This window comes from Nelumbo nucifera, chromosome 7 (genome assembly GCF_055504915.1).
Source record: "Nelumbo nucifera cultivar China Antique chromosome 7, China Antique-T2T, whole genome shotgun sequence".
NCBI classification, from domain to species: Eukaryota; Viridiplantae; Streptophyta; class Magnoliopsida; order Proteales; family Nelumbonaceae; genus Nelumbo; species Nelumbo nucifera.
In genome coordinates, this window is record NC_142655.1 from 47,008,427 (window position 1) to 47,020,382 (window position 11,956).

Genomic DNA, 11,956 nt, shown 5'->3' on the forward strand with positions numbered 1-11,956 from the left:
CTTTGGCTAAGTATGCTACCATGGTTGGCTCGCGGGCTTCGTACTCACCCAGAACTTGTTTGACCATGAGCTGGGAGTCACTGTAGACGACGATGTGCTTGGCTTCCACTTCCTTTGCCAGGTCAGCCCGGCTAGCAGCGCCTCGTATTCTGCTTTGTTGTTGGACGCCGCAAACTCAAAGCATAGGGCGTATTCCAGTTTCACACTGCTTGGCCCGTACAGAACGATCCCAGCTCCACTGCTCTGCCGGTTTGACGAGCCATCTACGTGAAGGATCTAGGGTTCTTCATCCTAGTTCGGGCTTGGCCTAACTAGGATAGATACTGCGCTGGTTGCTACTTCACGGGGCTTGAGTTCCACCAGCCCGGGAAGCCCGGGCTCACCCGCGCTGGGGGCCTCACGTTCCGCCGGCCAAGAGACCGTGGAACTAAAGGTACATTCTGCAACAAAATCTGCCAAGGCATAGGCCTTGATAGCAGTTCGCGGTTTATACTAGATTTTGTACTCGCTGAGCTCGATGGCCCACTTCGTTAGCCTTCCTGAGACCTCAGGCTTGAGCAAGACTTCCCTCAGAGGTTTGTTGGTAAGGACAACGATGGTGTGAGCTTGGAAGTACGGGCGGAGCTTTCGGGCTGCTGTAACCAGTGCATAAGCTAACTTCTCTATCTCGGGATACCTCGTCTCTGCTCCCTACAACAATTTACTAACGTAATAGATGGGTTGTTGGACCCAATCTTCTCTTATTAGTACCGAGCTGACCACCTCGTCACTCGCCGAGAGGTACAGCTCTAAAACATCACCCTCTTCGGGTCGGGTTAAGATTGGGATGCTGGCTAGGTGCCTTTTGAGCTCGTCAAACGCGAGCTGGCACTCTTCAGTCCATTCAAAACCTTTATTTTTTATGGCCTTAAAGAAGGGCAAGCAGCGGTCTGCTGACTTGGACATGAAGCAGCTTAGGGCGGCTAGCCGGCCGTTCAACTTCCGAACCTCCTTTAACTTTCGGGGTGATCTCATTTCTAGGATGGCTTTGATTTTGTCCGGGTTGGCCTCAATGCCTTGTCGGTTAACGATGTACCCTAGGAATTTACCCGAGGTGACACCGAAGACACACTTATTCGGATTTAACTTCATATTAAATCTACGCAAGATTTCAAAGATTGAGTGTAAATCTTGTATTAACTCATGTGAGAATTGGGTTTTGACGACCATGTCATCTACATAACACTTTACTTTTTTGCCAACTAGTGGCTCAAATAGCTTATTTACAATTCTTTGAAAAGTAGCCCCATCATTCTTCAACCCGAAGGGCATGACCTTGTAGCAGTAAAGGCCAAACTCGGTTATGAAGGCAGTTTTCTCCTCATTAGCTGGGTCCATTTTGATTTGGTTATAGCCCGAATAGGCGTCCAAGAAGCTCAGCAACTCGTGCCCCGAGGTCGCATCCACTAGACGGTCGATCCTAGGAAGGGGGAAGCAATCCTTTGGGCAAGCTCGGTTCAGGTCGGTGTAGTCGACGCACATGCGCCACTTACCGTTAGCCTTATTCACCAGAATGAGGTTGGCCACCCAGCTCGGGTAATGGACTTTCCTGTTAAAATCGGCTACAAGGAGTTTCCCGACCTCCTCGTCGACTACCCTCCATCGCTCCGGGGCTAGGTTGCGTTTCTTCTATCTAACGGGCCTAACTACAGGATCAGTGTTGAGTCTATGATTGATAATGGTGGGGTCTATGCTGGGCATTTCTGCCACTGACCATGCAAAAATATCTAATTTTTTTAGTAGGAAGCTTACCGATTGAGACCGAAGGGGCTCCTCAATAGAAGTGCCGATCTGAAGTACCCGAGTTGGATCATCTATCGAAGCTGGGATGGGGATGGTCTCCTCAGTAGGTATAGCTCGCTCCGTGAACTGCTCTGCAGGTCGTCCTAGCTCGAGGTTGTCAGCTGCCTTGGCCTTCCCTTTGAGGGCGGCTACACAGCATTTGCGAGACTCGAGTTGATCGCCTCGTGCCACTCCGACTCCTAAGTTTGTAGGGAGCTTCATCGCCAGGTGGTAAGTGGAGACTATTGCTCGCAGAATGTGGGTGATGGGCCGACCTACTATCATGTTGTATGGGGAGGGGATCGCGACCACCAGAAACTCGTGATTGAGCCTTTCCACATTATGCTAGGTACCGACCTCCACTGGCACAGTGACTTTTCCCAAAGGTCTGACTTCTTCGCCACTGAATCCTACCAGTGGGGTGCTTGCGGGCTTCAGGTCACTTTCTGGGAGCTGAAGCTGATCAAAGGCTGCCTTGAAGAGGATATCTGCCGAGCTGCCCGAGTCTACTAGGACGCGCCTGACTTCAAAGTTGTTGATCTTAATCTTGATGACGAGTGCGTCATCGTGGGGGTAATGGACCCCACGCGCATCATCTTCAGTGAAGAAGATCGACTCCTCCACCCTGGGCTGCTTTGGGGGGTTTAGTTCTTCTCTGGCAGCTTCGCGAGCTGATGACCGAGTTGCTGCCAAAGTGCAACCCGCGACAATCGATCCTCCGACGATTACGTGGAAGGTTCCCCGGACCGGTCTCTCGTTTGGAGGTTGCCTCTGCGGCTGCTCTGCCTGTCTGCTGGACTCGGGGGCTTCTTTATTCTGCTCCCCGTGCCGACCTGCCTTATTATTATTATTGTTATGCTGTATAAAATTTTTCAAATATTCGTGACGGATGAGTTCCTTTATCTCATCACAGAGATTATTACAACTTTTGGTATTATGACCGTGGTCTGTATGGAAACTACAATACAAGTTTTTGTTCCTAACATTGGAATCGGCCTTGAGCCGAGGTGGCCACTTTACATACGGGGCGTCCTTGATCGCCATGAGGATCTCGGCCCGTTTCGTGTTGAGGGGCGTAAACACCCTTTCTACTGCTAGAGCTCGGAAAGGCTGGACTGGCTTTGTCTCCCGAGCTTGGTCCTTCTTCTTCTTGTAGTCACTAGGAGTCAGGGGTTTCGGTTCCCTTTTTCTTTTTTTGAGGGCGTGCTCGCCCTTCTAGTTGATCTCCTCTGTTCCTATGAACCGATCTGCGAGCTCGAGGAACTCGGTCACGGTCTTGGGTTGGTTGACGATCACGTGCCATCTGAATTCATTGTGGGTGATGCCCCATTTGGCCGTGGTGAGCCGAACTGCAGGGTTCAGGTCGGATATCTGCAGGCAAGCATCATTAAACCGCTTGATGTAGCTCTGGATGGACTCCCCATCCCTCTGGACTATGCTGAGGAGGCTTTCTTGAGTCCTTGGGCACCTCTTACTGGTGATGAAGTGGGAGGTGAAGAATTGCACGAACTGCGCCCAGCTCCTTATTGAACCCGGTGAGAGGTTTCGGTACCAAGTGCGGGGTACTACTTTGAATGTAGTGGAGAAGGCCACGCACATGCAAGATTCACTCATCCTGGCCAAACGCATCTGGGACTAGAAGGCATCGACGTGGTCGTTAGGGTCGAAGGACCCATCATAATTGTCCAACGGGGGGAGCTTAAAGTTGTTGAAACTGCTGCATCTGGGCCTACATGCCCCACATGCACTGCATCAGGTCTTCAAGTTGACCTTGGCCGACCACCAGGGGGAGGATGGTGGGTTTGGCGAAGGTCGTCCCAACTGCGGGGGGCAGTGGAACAGTCACAGGCACCACCGTTGTAGGCATGTTCAGGCTAGGAACCCCATCCACAGAGAAGAGGACAATGAACTAGTCGATGCAGATGGTGGGCAGTTGAAGTTGCTCCTCTGGGGTGTTTCGGCGTCCGGAGTTGCTGGAAGAAGCCATGGATGTCGGTGGTGCTGATGAGTTAAAGAGAAGGAAGTTTCATAGAAGTTAGAGGGAGGTTTTTTGAAGCGTTTTCCACAGACGGTGCCAAATGATATTGCACGATCTGGGCACCCCTAGCTGGCTATGACTTAGCTTCTGGCTAGAACGGACGGCACCTAAGAGGAAGGAGAAGGTGAAGGGTTCCTAGGGAGTTCTCCCAGTGGGAACACTCCGATGGCTAAGTTAGAACTAGAGAAATCTCAAAGAAAAAACAAAGAGTAAGAGTGCTGAAAGTGCTTAAGCTTCAATACCTCTGCTTCGTGAGGGTTGGGATTCTTTTATATCGGAGCTCGGTCCCACCTGGCATAACTGCCACTGCCCTAGCCGTTACTGCCAGGGCAGGTGTGGCAGGTGCAGGTTGCTGCTACAAACTGCTATTGCCAGGTACGGACTCGACAGATGCTTCATGCTTTTCAGAGACGACAAATAGAACGCCGCCTGGCGAGGGATCAGAGCCCTGCCACTGGATCCGGCGGGTACGGATGTCAGGCAGGACCATCTGGGGCTGGCACCGAGGTGCCAAGGTGCCTGCACTAGAGGGGGTGCTGCCCCGAGGTGCTTCTCCCTCGGGACACTTAGCCAAAAACCGGGGTGCTTCCTTCTTAGGCAAGGAGAGCTCGGAGCCCCTTAGGTGGAGCTCGAGCCTCAAGGGGAGCTCGGGCCTTGGGAGGAGCTCGGGATCTCCCACACTTGGTGGGAGTCAAGGTTGGCCAGGTGTTAGTCCCCGGCGAGTCGCTTAACCCATCGAGTGGCCAATGTTGGACTCGGCGGGTCCCTCCCGTCGAGACGCGGTTGTACTGTCAGGCTAAGCTGTTCGTTGAGCCAGGTCATGCACACATGTCCCTGTGCTACGAGGTCGGGACAAATCACCCTCCATCAATGGGCAGAATTGGAATGTTACACCTGACCCCTGGACTCGATTATGATACTACACTAGGTGTCGGATTGGGCTATCTTTGATATGCCAATCAGTGAGATCCTTAGAGGGGGTCAAAACCTGGGTATGTTGGGACAGTCTGAGAATTCATCAAAGTGGGTGATCATAGTGACAGGATCAGCCCCTTTGTCAGACAAAGTGAATGATCGGGGATGCACTCTCTCTGATGGAAACCAAAGCTGCCGGCAGCCGATTTCAACCGTTGAAATTTGTTTTGCAAAATATATTTATATAGAGATATACATATATATATTATGGTTTCAAAATGTTTGCAAAAGTTTTTAATTCCCGGGATCCATGTGAGTAGAGAGTGCAGCACTGTACCTTGCAGCCGAGGGAGAGGTCCTCTCTTGTCGGGCAGTGTTTGATCATTATGGGCTGAGAGGTTAAGTGTAAGAACATTGAGGGTAATACCTGATGGGCTAATCTTGCATCTGCCCACAGTCCTTGGGTTTTTTTAAGGTGGTTTGACGCAATGACCATTTAGTGTAAATGTTGGGTCCATTAAGAGCCCATGGTGATGGACTCAGGGGTCCACTGTCTCCTACAGTGAATTCGGCCATGCCTTGTAATAGAGGCTGGGCTGAACCCATGTGGTTGATGTGTAGATCAATGTTTGGGTCCCATGCCATACAAGGATATCCAACTGGGCAGTAGTTTGGTGGATAAGTGAGCACACAGACTTAATGGGCCTAAAGCCCAATTCGAACTGGCTTAATTTGATCAATTAAAGCGGGGCGATTCTGGGATTTAGATTAACAGATAGGATATGCGATTGTCCCTATCCACTCAGAGAGTCCAGATCCAAATAGAGATTTGGATTAGGAAACTCCTAATCAGATTAGGAGAACCTCTCTTTAAGGCTATAAATAGAGGAGAAGGGCAAACCCCAGATCATCCTTCAAGATTACTGATTCAAGAGAGAAGACAGCTGTAGTTGGACTGACGCCATCTTCTGCTCTTTACTTCTCCTATTGTTGCCGCCATTTCCAGTTTGATCTCCACTTATAGGAGCGATCAAGAATGGTTCTTGATATCAGTTTTTGGAAGAAAAACTAATCTGAAGTAGTGCTCACTCGCCTTCCATCAGATTTTTGGTGAAGAATCAGGTTCTTGCTGAAGAACCACCCTGCTAATTCTGCTCCACCCTACGTTGTGTCCTCTTTAGTGGGAGTAGTCTTTGGTGATCTCCTTGGGTGTGAATACCTTCATTGGGAGTTACTACTACTCTGTATCAGGTATATCCCTCTCCTACCTTTTGGTTTCAGATCTGGTTCGGTTTTGGTTCAAGATTGATCCTTGAAATTGTAGTTTTCTAAAATAGGGAATGTGATTCCCACATGGGAGAGAGAGAAATTTTTGAAATTTTGCCCAACCTACCTGTAGGGTTCGGCCATCCATATGATGGATCTCTCATCCCTTCGAATGCACCATTGCTACAAAGGAAAAGCCAGAGCCTCGGAGTGTTGTTCCTTCCCGGATGAAGAGGGTGGCAAACTTGGAAGTTTCCTCTATTGAGACCTTGATAGTTAGACAATAGACTATTGTCATCACATCTCTATCATATTCTCAATCAAAGTTCAACATTCAGCTAGGACGAGGCATGAAAGAACAAAGTAAAGGGATAACTGAGGATGAAGACATTGTCTCAATTAATCACATCACCATCGTGGAGGAGGATGAAGATTTGTCAAACACTTCTTCAGATGAAGAACTTGAGCCTGCTCCACCTACCTATTAAGAAGGAGATCAAGCAATAGTGGATGACTTAAAGGAGTTGAACCTTGGCACTAAAGAGGAACCTAGACCAATCTACATCAGTGTGCACTCCTTAGCCTAGAAGAATAAGCCAAATACTTCAAACTACTTCAAGAGCACAAGGATGTCTTTGCTAGGACATACAAGGAAATTCCTGGGTTAGACCCAAAGGTTGTTGTCCACTACCTCTCTATTAGGCATGGGGATAGGCCAATCAAGCAAGCACAACGTCGATTTTGGCTCGAGTTAATTCCGCAAGTTGAAGTAGAAATCAATAAGCTCATTAAACCTGATTTCATTTAAGAGGTGAACTATCCAACTTGGATTGCAAACATTGTCCCTTTGAGGAAGAAGAATGGCCAAATTTGGGTCTATGTTGACTTTCAAGACCTACATCAAGTTTGCCCAAAAGACGACTTTCCTTTGCCTATCACTGAACTCATGGTAGATGCAACTACAAGCCACGAGGCATTATGCTTCATGGACGGTTCATCTGAATACTATCAAATTCGCATGGAACCTAAGGATAAAGAACTCACGGCCTTTCGAACACTAACGGAGATCTACTATTACAAAGTGATGCCTTTTGGGGTTAAGAATGTCGGTGCTATGTACCTGCGTGTGATGCAACGTATCTTTGATGAAATTCTTCACAAGAAGGTTGAGTTCTACGTCGATGACTTGGTTTTCAAGTCTAAGAAGAGAGAAGACCATCTCAATGATTTGTGTAGCATCTTCAATAGGCTAAGAAGATATCAACTAAAGATGACCCCTCTCAAGTGTACATTTGGAGTCACCTCAGGCAAGTTCCTCGGGTTCGTTCTTTGCCATCAGGGAATTGAAATTGATTAGTCAAAGATTGATGCCATCAAAAACATGCCAGAACCAAGGAACCTACAAGAGTTAAAGAGTCTTCAAGGACGGATAGCTTACATTTGATGGTTCATCTCCAACCTGCCAGGATGTTGTCAACCATTCAACAAGCTGATGAAAAAGGAATTCCATTTGAGTGGGATGAGGCCTGCAAAAATTCCTTAGAGAGCATAAAGCAATACATCCTCAAACCCCTAGTACTTGTTCCACCAATTCCTAAGAAACCATTCATCCTATACATCACAATACAAGAGCAATCATTAGGAGCCTTGTTGGCACAAGTCAATTTGGAAGGAAAAGAGAATCTATTCTACTACCTCAGTTGGACACTAATAGGAGCCGAGTTAAACTATTCACCCATAGAGAAGATTTGTTTTGCTCTCATCTTTGCCACAAAGAAGCTACGACATTACATGTTGGCACATACTGTCCACCTTATCTCAAGGGCAAACCCCCTCAAGTACATCATGACACAACTTGTACTTTCAGGGAGATTGGCTAAATGGGCTATCCTTTTGTTAGAATTTAACATCACCTATGTCCCATAGAAGGCCGTGAACAGACAGGTACTAGTAGACTTCCTTGCAGATCACCCTATTCCAATAGATTGGGAACTCTCTGAAGACCTTCCTGATGATGAGGTTTTCTACATAGACATCTTACCAGCATGGATGATGTTTTTTGATAGAGCAGCATGCAAAGATGGTGCAGGTGCCGATGTTGTATTTGTCTCGCCACAAAGAGAAATCTCACATACTCGTTTGTCTTAACTGAGCTTTGTTCTAACAAAATGGCAGAGTACCAAGGTTTAATCATTGGCTTAGAAATGGCCCTTGACATGGAAATCCACCACCTCACAATATATGGGGATTCAAAATTGGTAATTAACCAATTGAAGACAGAGTATGAGTGTGCAAGGACGACCTAGTTCCCTATCACCATTATGCAATGCAATTACTAAAGGAGTTTGAACTTGCTACCATTTAACATGTACCTCAAAGCTAAAACAATCAAGCAGATGCCCTTGCTAATCTAGCAGCAGTCTTAGCACTTATGGGTGATGAATCAAAAACAATACCTATTTGTGTAAAATGGGTTCTACCCCCTGAGTCACCTTGAGAAGAAATAAAACAGGAAAGTAATGTGGTTTCTAAATTTACTATGGAGGTTGAGGACTGGAGACGACCCTTCATCAACTACTTGCAGCATGGGAAGTTGCCCGAAAATCCCAAGCATAGAGCTGAGATACAGCATCGAGCATGAAGGGATGGGAGCTTTATCATATGGATGGCCGAACCTTGCAGGAAGGTTGGGCGAAATTTCAAAAATTTCTTTCTCTCTCATTAAGGAATCGTATTCCGTAATTTAGAAAACTGCATTTTCAAGGTCCGTTCTTGAAACAAAACCAAACCAAATCTGGAACCAAAAGAAGGGAAAGAAAAATACTTGATACATAATTAAAAGGAACTCCCAACATAGCTGTTCACACCCAAAGAGGATACCAAATCCGCCTCCATTGAAGATGACACAGCGTATGTTGAGGCAGGATTAGAAAGAATGGTTCTTCAGCAAGAACCTAGGATTCTTCACCAAGAATCGAGTAAGGTGGTGTGAGCATGACTTCTTATTGTTTTTTCACCAATAAACATCAAGAACACTTCTTGATCACTCCAGTAGGTGGAGATCGAACTGGGGTGGTGCCAAGAGCTAAGGGAGAGAAAAGACTACAAAAAGAATTGTGTTCCTTTTGTGGATTTTGCCCCCTATTTATAATCCTTTCAGGAGCAACTTCCTAATCTGATTAGGAATGAGATTTCCTAATCTAAATCTTGTATTTAGATCTAGACTCTCAAGTTGATAGAACTTATCTTATCCAACTACTAATCCCAGTTAGATTATAAACCCAGAATGACCCATTTTAATTAAACCATTTAAGCCTAGTTCGAAATTGGCTTTAGACCCATTAAGTCATATTGCTTACTTAACCCATTATGTGTTGGATAGTTTGGTTATCTTTATATGGTGCGGGACCCTAGAATTGACCTACACATCAGCCACATGGGTTCAACCCAGCCTTTGTGACAAGGCCTGGCCAAATTCATTGTAGGTCACAATAAACCCCCGAGTCCATCACCATGGGCTCTTAATGAGCCCAACATTTACACTAAATGGTCCTTGGGTCGAGCCATCTTGTGAAAACCCAAGGACTGTGGGCAGTTGCAAGATTAGCCCATCAGGTATTACTCTCAATGGCCTTACACTTAACCACTCAGCCCATAATGATCAAACACTGCCCGACAAGAGAGGACCTCTCACTCGGCTGCATGGTACAATGTTGCACTCTCTATTCACATGGATCCTGGGAATTAAAACCTTTTGCAAACATTTTGTAAAACCATAACATATAAGTATATCTCTATATAAATATATTTTGCAAAACAAATTTCAAACACATTTGAAATCCACTACTGACAGTTTAGGTTTCCATTAGAAAGAGTGCATTCCCCAATCATTCACTTTGTCCGACAAAGGGGTTGATCCTGTCACTATGATCAACCCACTCAGGTGAATTCTCGGACTACCCCAACATACCCAGGTTTTAACTTAGTAAAGGATCTCACTGATTGACATATCAAAGCCAGCCAAATCCGACACCTAGTGCAGTACCATAATCGAGTCTAGGGGTTATGTGTAACATTCCAGTTTTGCCCATCTATCTCCAAGGTCCAGGGCAATACTGGAATTTGGTCCAATTCAGGGTTTCAAGCAAACCCACACTACATGTACCTCAGGTCTCACCCTAGCAGCTGAGACAAGTGCATCAATTTGATTGGAGCTAAGGGCATACACTCTCTAACAGAGCACCCATTTCCTATACTACAATGACAACCTCTACAGGTGCTCCTTCAATGATGTCTACATGAGGTGTATCCACGGAGATGAAATCCAAAGTGCACTCGACCAAGCACACTCTAGAGTTTGTGAAGCTCATCAATTAGGACCTAAGCACTATGAGTGCCTTAAGCAGATGGGCTTCTATTGGCCAACAATGGTACAAGACTCAATTGAATATGCCAAAAGATGTCAGGTATGTCAATTCCATTGGGATTTTATTCGTCAACCACTAGAACCTCAATATCCTACAGTTGCATCGTGGTCGTTTGATGCATGGAGACTTGACGTGGTTGGTCCTTTACCTAAGATTTCTCGCCAACACCTCTTCATCCTAAAAACAATAGATTATTTTTCCAAATGGGTTGAAGTAGTTCCTATTCGAGAAGTAAAGAAAGAAGATGTTGTCAACTTCCTCTAGACTCACATTGTCTACCGCTATGATTTTCCACATTACATAATCACAGATAACGGGAAGCCATTCTCAACAGCATTGGTTACACAATTTTGTGACAAGTTTGGCATTAAGCAGAGGTTTTCAACCATATACAATGTAGCGACCAATAGACTTGTAGAGGTCATTAACAAAACTCTTTATAAATTACTTGAGAAGATTGTGTCCAAGTCCAAGAGAGATTGGCATGAACGCTTTGATGAGGCCTTATTGGCATATTGAACATCTTACCACACCGCTTCAAATGCAACTCCTTTTGCTTTAGTATATGGTGTAGAAGTTGTACTCCCCCTAGAGAGACAAATGAACTCCCTAAAGATGGCTATCCAAGAGGGGATTACAAAGGATGAGAATGCAAAGCTACGATTAGCTGAGCTCTAAGCATTAGATGAGAAGAGGTTAGAAGCTCAACAAAGAATAGAGTGCTACCAAGATCGTTTAGCGCATGCATTCAATAAGAAGGTTTGTCTTTGCTCCTTTCAAAAAGGAGATCTTATCCTTGTTGTTCGATGACCTATCGTTCTCTCACATCGTTCAAGGAGGAAATTTGACCCTAAATGGGATGGGTCTCATGTGGTGGAAGAAGTCTACACTAATGGTGCTTATCTTGTTGTCACACTAGAGGGTCTACGTCTTGGGCCCATCAATGGAAAGTACCTTAAGAGGTACTACCCCTAGTCTTTTGCATTGTAACGCTCTTGGCCCGCATGAGCCTAAATTGTGAATGGAAAAAACAAACAAAAAAGAGAGAAGTCTTTTGCATTGTAACGCTCCTGGCCTGCATGAGCCTAAATTGTGGATGGAAAAACAAAAAAAAAATGTCTTTTACATTGTAACGCTCTTGGCTCACATGAGCTTAAACTGTGAATGACAAAAACAAAAAAAAAAATCTTTTGCATTGTAACATTCCTGGCTCGCATGAGCCTAGACTGTGAATGGAAGAAACAAAAAAAAAAGCCTTTTGCATTGTAATGCTCCTAGCTTGCATGGGCCTAAACTGTGAACGGCTTAAAATAAATGTCAAACATAAAAGGTTTTTTCTTTTTTCTTTTCAAATATAGATGAGGGAACTCTAACTTTATTGCTCAAGTACGTCATTTACAATGCAAAAAATGGGGGGAGAGGGGGAATTATTTCTCTTAAATATTCTATTGCTTGGGACCTTGGTGAATCCAATCTGCTTTTGAGAGAG